Below are 9,621 nucleotides of genomic sequence, written 5' to 3'. Positions count from 1 at the left end.
AACAGGCTGTTACACGTGCGGCTTCTTCAAAACGTATAAACTCTGCATATGGTCCAAGAGGCGCACACGGTATTTGTTTGTGTTTGTTTCTTGTTATATTTTGTGTTATAGAGTTTATGTGCTTTCACGTGTGTAATGTAATGTGTTCTGCTTTTGTAACAATATGTAATGATGTGGTGAATGGGACTAATTGTTGAAGGATTGTGATTTGTGAAAGTGAATAATGACTGAGAGATGTGGTTAAGTAGTTTATGTCTTTATTTTTTTGTAGTTTTCACGGTGTCTTTCATAGACCGTGGCATCTTCAGAAACCACAGAGAGAGAGAGAGAGAGAGAGAGAGAGCAAAATAAAACATCTAAAAGACATCTGTATGACTCGTGGCCGTTATTTATTGGATCAGTGCAGCTACAGTGAAAACGTACCGCCAACGTCGACGAGATTTGAGAAGTAAAGAGCGACGGCAGTTCCATGAGAAAAGACAAGATCGCTGGTGTGGGCGGAGCTTCGGTTTGCTGCTTCATTGGAGACAGTACCGCGATTTACCAAAGGAGGGCATCGTTTACCTGCGTAGACTCCGGTGCTGCAAAATCTTCAGGAAAGACGTCAGAGTGCAGCGTTGCTTTACTACGTTACCTTCTACAGGCATTGCGACCATATAAACATCAGGTTTGACTGTGCTACCTTGACAAATTTAAGGACACTGAAAATTAGAGGACTTTGATAAAAGGAAACATTTATCCAAACATAAGTTGGTTTAATTGAATTATCACTATAGTCACAGTAACTATCATTATTGTCTTGGAATTTAATTGTTGTTCTTGCCCTGACCGTGATGTTATTTTGAATTTCTAAAGGTGTTTTGGATCTGATATTTCAAATGTAAAGTCAAGAAATGCATTAAGGTTTTTTTTTTTGAGTAAGTAATCACTTAAATTTTTACTGCTAGTATTGCGCAAAGTCCTAAAGGGTTTAAGCACAGTTAACAATTCTTGGTAACAGATAAAGTGCCTAGTACAATGTCAGTTAATGAAGAGACTCTACAAGGTGAGCAAATTGAGTCCAGTCAGGCAGAATTGGGAAGAAAGCAACAGGTAGTGGAGGAGTCTACTTCTGCCCTCTCCGAGAAAGAACCAAGAAAGTCTTCACGGGATAGAAAGTTAACCTCTAAAATGCTGGAACTTAAGCAACAAGAGGTTTCTCAGAAAGAGACTAGATGGATCAAGCTGTATGAAAACTGGAAAGATCAAGTGAGAGTTACACGTTCCAAACTAAAGGATGAGTGCTCTGACAAAGATTTAAGCGACATGATGGGTACTGTAGAGGGGCTAGAGACACAAGTGAGAGAGGTGTATGAAAACATTCGATCTCAAACAGCACCTTCTACCGAGATTAGAAGAAAGATGGATTCCTGCACAGCAGTAACAGCAGACTTAATGAGGCTAATGAAAGTACGTATGAGTGAAGTCGGACTAGAGGAATTTGATGCCAAAGCAGAAAATGCCAGACTTCATATGGTAATGGATAGAGAGTATGCCCAGTCAATATTTGGGAGTACAATTTCGAAATCTACTGTGCAGAGTAACCATTCAAAATGTTCAGAACAGCCAAGTATTGCAGAAAAGAGAGCAGAGTATGCAGCACAGCTCGCAGCAAAACAGGTTGAAATAAAGATGGAAGAGGCTATCGCTGCACAAAGGCAGGAACTTAAGAGACTAGAAAACCAAAGAGATCTTCAAGTAATAGCTGCAAGGCTGAAAGCGTACTCCGAAGCTGATTCTTGTGAGGCTAGCGACGAAAGCAGAACCACAGGCAATGTGGTTGCTAATTGTCCTCTTGTGTATCATAAAGAAATAAAAGGGGAACAGACATTTGGGAACATTGAAAATGTGCAAACAAACCATACTAACAATGACACATCATTAGCACATGCCTTGCATGACACAATGGTTCTCTCCAGACTTCCAGCACCTGAACCTTCAGTCTTCTCAGGAGATCCACTTAAATTCTTAGAATGGAGCACAAGTTTCAAAGCATTAATTGAAAGACGATGCACAAATCCAGTTGATAGGTTATTCTACCTACAGAAATATGTCAGTGACGAAGCAAAAAGTGTGCTGGAAGGAAGCTTCTTTAGAAAGGATGATAAAGCCTACGAACAGGCATGGGAGACATTGAATTCTAGATATGGCCATCCCTTTGTAATTCAACGGGCATTACGAGAGAGACTGAATAACTGGCCCAAGATTGGTTCTAGGGATTTATTTAAATTGAGACAGTTCAGTGATTTTCTGAAAGCTTGCAACAATGCTATGCCGTATATCAAAGGGCTTCAGGTGTTAAATGACTGTGAAGAGAATCAGAGAATGCTACAAAAACTCCCTGATTGGGTAACCTCTTGGTGGAATCGCCATGTCACAAAGCAGTTAAGAGAAACTGAGGAATACCCCAAGTTCAAAGAGTTTGCTGATTTTGTGGCACGAGAAGCAGAAGTAGCATGCAACCCTGTAACATCCTTTAATGCCTTGAAGTCTACTGAAGAAAGGCCCTTAAGAGATGCAAAGCGTCAAAGGGCCAATGCGCTCATCACGAATGTAAAGGCATCTGATGAATTCGGTGCGTTGATAAAGTCAAACAGTGCTGCTGAAAACAACTCAAACGAATCTAAGAAAATAAATGTCTCAACCTCACACTCAAACCAATTTCCATGATTGTGCTGTGGAGAAAGTCATTCCATCCACAAATGTCAGACGTTTGCCAATAAGCCAGTGGAAGAGAAGAAAATATTCATATTCGATAACAATCTCTGCTTTGGCTGTCTTAGGAGAGGACATAATTCGAGAGACTGCAAGAGTAAGGCTATTTGTGGCATTTGCAAGAAACGTCATCCAACTCCACTTCATGAAAACCGTACTTCTACGGCAGCAGATGCATCCTCTCATGCTATCCAATCAGAAGAAAAAACATCTTCCCGCTCTTGCTGTGTAGACAGAGGTGATGGTGGGAGCACATCCATGATCGTTCCCGTGTGGATTTCTTCGACCACAGCTCCTGGGAAAGAAATCCTGGTGTATGCCTTATGGGATACCCAAAGCAGCAACACCTTTGTTGACAAAGAAGTATGTGAAGAGATAGGGGCAAGTCTAGAGCCGGTCAAGTTAAAGCTTACCACAATGATGGGAAAAGATTCCATTATTCAGAGTGAAAGAGTTAGTGGGCTTAAAGTTAAAGGGTTTACCTCTCAAAGTCCTGTCAACTTGCCACCTTGCCTATACCAGAGATTTCATTCCACTTGAACGTTCCCACATTCCTACCTCTCAAACTGCAAAAAGGTGGAAACAAATCTTCAAAACAGTATTTAGAGATCACGGAAATGCCAAGTGCTGCACTAACTAAGCATACCGTAGTGCGTCCTCTTGGACCATATGCAGAGTTTATACGTTTTGAAGAAGCCGCACGTGTAACAGCCTGTTCGCGTCCATATTACACTCTGACCCACAGTTCCACAGTCCTGCTCTCGTCTGAGTCACGTGACGCATTACGTTGCATTAAAGGAACATTACACACAAGAGAGCTTACTTTTCAAACACAGTTTAAACTATTTTAAATCAACAACTCTCTTTGAAACATTACATTTTTTAAATCTGCATGAACTTATCAAACATGTACTGTATTCATGTAATCAACAAAAATCATTATCATTTTAACATGTCTTGAGACATTTACACTCCCACCAAATTACTATGATTTATGATGAACATCATGTAATATTTGAATAAATCTAGTAATTTCCATATCCCAATATCAGAAATCAATTAATGGCGTTTTCTCCAATTTGATTACATCAAATTAATACTTAAAATTCTTTGCATTATCGTGAACTTAAGAGATTTTTGAAACAGAATTTAGTTGTTTTCTACAAGCACAACTAACTTATGAATAGGACGTTCAAGAATAGAAACGTGATTGTGCCTTTTGCCTTCTTTAACTAGCTTTCTATCTCCTAATTGTATTGTGGCCTTTCGCACCAATCCATCTTCATCCTTACAAACATCAAGCACTCTTCCTAGTTTCCATTCATTGCGTGGAATTCCTTCCTCTTGGAGAATGACAACGTCTCCGATCTTCACATTTCATTTCGCCAAATGCCAGCGCTGTCTGAGTGTGATGTTTGCCAAATACTCTTTTCTCCATCTGGCCCAGAATTGCTCTGTCAAATACTGGACTCTGCGCCATCTTTTCCTGGAATACAGGTCTTCCGCTACGAATTTTCCTGGTGGTGGCAGCGGGACAGAAGCTTTCATGGTGAGCAAATGGTTCGGGGTAAGAGGCTCTAGGCTCTTTGGATCATTAATGGTATTGGTGGTAAGTGGGCGGCTATTTATGATGGACATGGCTTCATAGAAGAATGTTCTTAAGGAAGCATTATCTAGTCTGCCCACACTTTGAGAAAGGACCCAGCTTAAGACGCTCCTGATTGTCCTGATCTGCCTTTCCCAAATTCCCCCCATGTGACTGGCATCAGGCACATTAAATGTGATGTCACATTGTTTTTGGGCTAGGTAAGCAGTCAGTCTCTCTTTGTCCAATTCATTCAGCGCCTTTGTCAGTTCGTTCTTCGCCCCGACAAAATTTGTGCCTCGATCCGACCTGATTTCTCTTACAGGAAGTAGCTTTGCCACTGCTGCGACTGCAGTTAAAACGACACCAACAGAACACAAGGTTAAAATTAGTAATTTACCTGAAAAGACTTGCCTGTACTGCAAAGGTGGACACATGTTGGAGTTTTGTACTTTGTTGGAGAAGGGAGCTCAAAGTGAGAAGATTGACTTCCTAAAAAAGACTGGAGTTTGTTTTGGCTGTTTGTGTACTGGATCACATCAGTAAGGAGTGTAGGAAACGTCTCTCTTGCAAAATATGCGGCTTAAAGCACCCTAGTGTGCTTCATATTCACCACAAGGATAAGGGAGCAGATGTAGAGAAAGGCAAAATCAACTCCGAGAGTGCAGTGGGCAGTTCCTTGGTTACAGTTCAAACCAGTGGTCTTACTGGGGCCGGTGAACAAGACTTTAAGCTTGCCATCGTACCAGTAAAGGTAAAATCAAGGAGTGGTCAAAGGATAGTGGAGACCTATGCATTTCAGGGCAGGACCAGGGCAGTTCAGCATCCTTCTGTACAATGGGTTTGATGGATAGACTGAGTCTCTCTGGGAGAAAAACAAAGATTATTTTGCGTACCATGGGCCAGGAGAGAATTGTGGACAGTTGTATTGTGTCGGATTTGGAAGTGGCTGGATTTGACAGTGACTGGTACTGTGAAATGCCAGATATCCTCACACAACGTAGGATGCCAGTGAATAGGAGTAACATCCCATGCCAGGAAGATCTGCATATATGGCCTCATTTGAAACGTGTACTTACCTGATAATAGACGCAGATGTGGAGCTTCTGATAGGCATGAATGTACACAGAGCTTTGGAACCACTTGAAGTTATTAGGAGTGTGGATAAAGGGCCGTATGCCATCAAGACAATGCTTGGTTGGACAGTAAATGGACATCTAGGTGGAGGATGTTGTGATGGACCTGACTTGTATCAGTCTGCAGTTACTATCAACAGAATTTCTGCTGTAACACTTGATGAACTCTGGAAACAACAGTTTAAGATAGACTTTCCAGAGTGCAGTCAGGAAGAACAACCAGGACTTTCAAGGGAGGACTGCAGGTTCCTAGAAATGGTTAACAATACTGTGAAACTAGTTGATGGCCATTACAGTATTGGCTTACCTCTGAAGAACAGAAAGTTAAGCATGCCAAATAACCTTAACATTGCAGAACAATGCACCCTTAACCTGAAGAGAAGGTTTCTCAGAGATCCATTATTCCATAAGGACTACGCTGCCTTTATGAATAACCTTCTATACAGTGGTTATGCAGAGAAGTGCCAACCATAGATCTGGCACGCAGTGATGGAAAGGTATGGTACATCCCACACCATGGGCTGTACCAACCGAAGAAAGGGAAGATCCGAGTTGTCTTTGATTGTGCAGCATCATTTCAAGGGGTATCACTCAACGCACAACTCCTGAGTGGTCCTGATCTGACTAGTACGTTAATTGGAGTCCTGACAAGGTTCAGGAAGGAGCCTGTTGTTCTGATGTCTGACGTTGAGGCGATGTTTCATCAGGTTGAAGTTCCAGAGGAGGATATGGACCTGTTGAGATTTCTTTGGTGGTCTAGTGGAGACTTCACTCAGCGTATGGAAGAGTTCAGGACGGTTGTCCATTTGTTTGGGGCAACATCTTCTCCAAGTTGTGCTAATTTTGCTCCACGAAGGTGTGCAGAAGACAACAAAGACTTCTGCAGCAGGCAAGCGTTCGAGACCATCATGTATAGTTTCTATGTAGATGACTGCCTTGCCTCTGTAGCTTCAGAACAGGAAGCTATATCCCTCTATAAAGACCTTAAAACCATCTGTGCCAAGGGCGGCTTTCATCTAACGAAATTGATAAGCAACAGCCGAGGTGTGTTGACCTCAATACCTGAGGAGGAGAGAGCAAAGGAAGTAAAAGACCTGGATCTGGACCATGACTCATTACCTGTTGAAAGAGCACTGGGAGTGCTTGGTGTGTCCAGTCTGATACCTTTAAATTCAGTATAACTATTCAGGAGAGACCATTGACCCGCAGAGGTATCCTTTCAACTGTCAGCTCTTTCTATGACCCTTTGGGGATCCTAGCTCCTGTGGTTTTTACGGCAAAAAGGATTCTTCAGGATCTGTGTCGGAACCGGCTAGGATGGGATGAAGTCATACCAGCAGCTGTTGCTCAGGAGTGGATAGATTGGCTGAAGGAGCTACATCAGTTGGAAGGCTTCAGCATCAGATGATGTTTAAAACCTCTGAACTTTGGAGAGGCAGCCACTGCTCAGTTGCATCATTCTGCTGATGCTAGTGAGGAAGGATATGTTACTGTTACCTACCTTTTGCTGCATAATGAACACTCTCAGTTACACAGCGCCTTCATAACGGGAAAATCCAGGGTGGCACCTTTAAAGCCTGTTACTATCCCACGTATGGAGTTAACGGCGGCTGTTGTAGCAGCTCGTATGGACAAAGTGTGGAGAAAGGAGCTAAGACTATAGCTTCAAGACTCTGTTTTCTGGACCGACAGTACCTAGGTGTTAAAATACATAAAGAATGAAACTTCAAGATTTCGAATCTTTGTGGCAAACCGGGTCTCAGAGATTCTCAAGGGTTCTGATGCATCTCAGTGGAGATTTGTGAACACTGCATACAATCCTGCAGATCTTGCCTCCAGAGGTGTGAGGGCAGAGCCATTTCTAAATAACAAAACTTGGATATCTGGTCCTTCATTTCTCTTGCAATCAGAAGAAGACTGACCTGTTAACCCAGATGAATTGCAACAAATTTCATATGAAGATCCTGAGGTCAAGGTATCAGCTGCTATTGAAGTTTCTGCAATAAGAGAAGAAAATGATGCAGTGACTTGTTTGATCAACCGCACTTCATCTTGGACACGGCTAATAAGAGTGATGGGCTGGATTCTAAGATTCAAGGCTTTGTTTTTGAATCTCAAGAAAATGAAAGGGTTCACTGTACGTCTGACCCATTCTGCATCAGATGTAACTCAACAGGAAGATGCTCTCACCAAGGACATGTGTGATTTCAAGAACAAGCTCTGTGGTGGTTATCTCTCATTGGGAGAGTTCAGAGAAGCTGAAATTGAAGTTATCGGGTTCTGTCAAAAAAAAAGGTTCTCGGAAGAGTTCTCCTGCCTCCAAAAGGGAGAAGGTGTGAAAGGAAACAGCAGTTTATATAAGCTCAATCCAATATTGGTAGAAGGTGTGTTAAGAGTTGGAGGACGGCTAAGTAAGGCTGCCATGCCTGAAGAGTCAAAACTGTCACGGTCCCACCGTCTTGTTTATGAAATTCTAGTCGTGTGGCGGGATCGGGGCAGAGTCCATAGGTTTTATGTGAGAAAACCATGAGTTGTTTGTTTTACTTCTCATGTGTTTTCTCGTGTCTCGTCATTGGCCCCGCTCCTCTCGTTTCCTTGTTATCTTTCCCTGAGTGTTTTATTACCCACACCTGCCCTGTGTCATTATCCCTAGTTTGTCTCTCCCTATAAATACCCTCTTGTTTCTTTGTCTTGTGTTCGTGGATTACGTTTGCATGTGCTGATGTTCTTTGTGGTCATTTTCTTCGAGTTCCTGCCTTGTCCTGTTTTGTCTTGCCCGTGTTAGTTAGTTTGAGTTTTTTGATTATTGTTAGTTTCGTTCTGCCCCATTGTGGGAAGTTTTTGTTTTGGAGTTCTTGTTTGTTTCCATGTTCTTATCCTTGTTTTGTTTTTACACCCCATCGTGGGTTTTTGTTTGGTCTTTGTTATATTAATTAAAGTCTTTTGTTAACCCTTTCACCGCTGCCTGCGCTTGGGTTCTTCCTGCCACAGTACGTGACACAAAACATCCTGCCATATTAGCTAAAGACCTTCATATCGCTGATCTCATCCTACAACATATTCATCGAGAGGTTGGCCATGGAGGTAAAAATCATATGTTGTCAAGACTACGCCAGAGGTACTGGATCCCTGGTGTTAGTGGTGCTATTAGGAAGACCTTGGCCAGATGTGTGGTATGTCGGCAGCTACATGGAACTGCAGGTCAAAGAGTTACGTTCCGATAATGGAATGGGAATGCAGAATGGGAATTGAGACGAGCCATTGAAGGATGGAACTTGGAACAGATCAATGATACACTCTTGTTAAAAGTAATTAAATGGACCTTCAACCCTCCCACTGGATCACTTCATGGAGGAGCATGGGAGAGGTTGATTCGTTCTGTCAGAAAGGTCCTTAATTCTATTTTGAGGACACAAAATCTGGATGAAGAAGCATTGTACACAGTGCTCTGTGAAGTGGAATCGATTCTTAACAGTAGACCCATCACCAAGGAATCCACAGATCTGTCTAGCCAGACAGACAGAAGTGGCAAGGTTGTAAGTGGCAAGTGTTTGAAGGGTGGTGTGATGGGTGCGGTCTCACATCATATCAGTGCGCAGTTCATGATATTTTGTGTTTCTTACCAGGACCTTACGGATAAAGGCACTGTCCTTCAAGACGGTTTTGCCCTTGGCCTTGGTGTCAGCCAAACGTGTCAGTGAGCTACATGCAATCTCAGTACATCCCTCATGCACTAAATTCTCTCTGAGTGTAGATAAGGTTTTCTTAAGTCTAACCCAACTTTTATGCCTAAGTGCGTCCCTGCGGAGGTGTTGGAGCTGTCCGCTTTTCACCCTCCGCCTTTTTCCTCTGCGGTGGATCAGAGGCTGAATGCTCTGTGTCCTGTTCGTGCATTACAGACATATACAGTATGACCAGGACCAGGGTTTTCCGGAAGAGCAACCAGCTCTTTATTTCATGGGCATCCCCTCACAAGGGGAGTCCCATATCTAAGCAGCACCTCTCACATTGGCTTGCGGATGCAATAGCATTGGCATATGAATCAAAGGGAGTGCAGCCCCCATGAAACATCAGAGCTCATTCCACGAGGGGCTTAGCTGCCTCTTGGGCTTTGTTCAGGGGAGTATCACTGCAGGACATCTGCTC

The sequence above is a fragment of the Triplophysa rosa genome, linkage group LG11 (genome assembly GCF_024868665.1).
Source record: "Triplophysa rosa linkage group LG11, Trosa_1v2, whole genome shotgun sequence".
In the NCBI taxonomy this organism is placed as follows: domain Eukaryota; kingdom Metazoa; phylum Chordata; class Actinopteri; order Cypriniformes; family Nemacheilidae; genus Triplophysa; species Triplophysa rosa.
Note: the sequence above shows the minus strand (reverse complement) of the source record.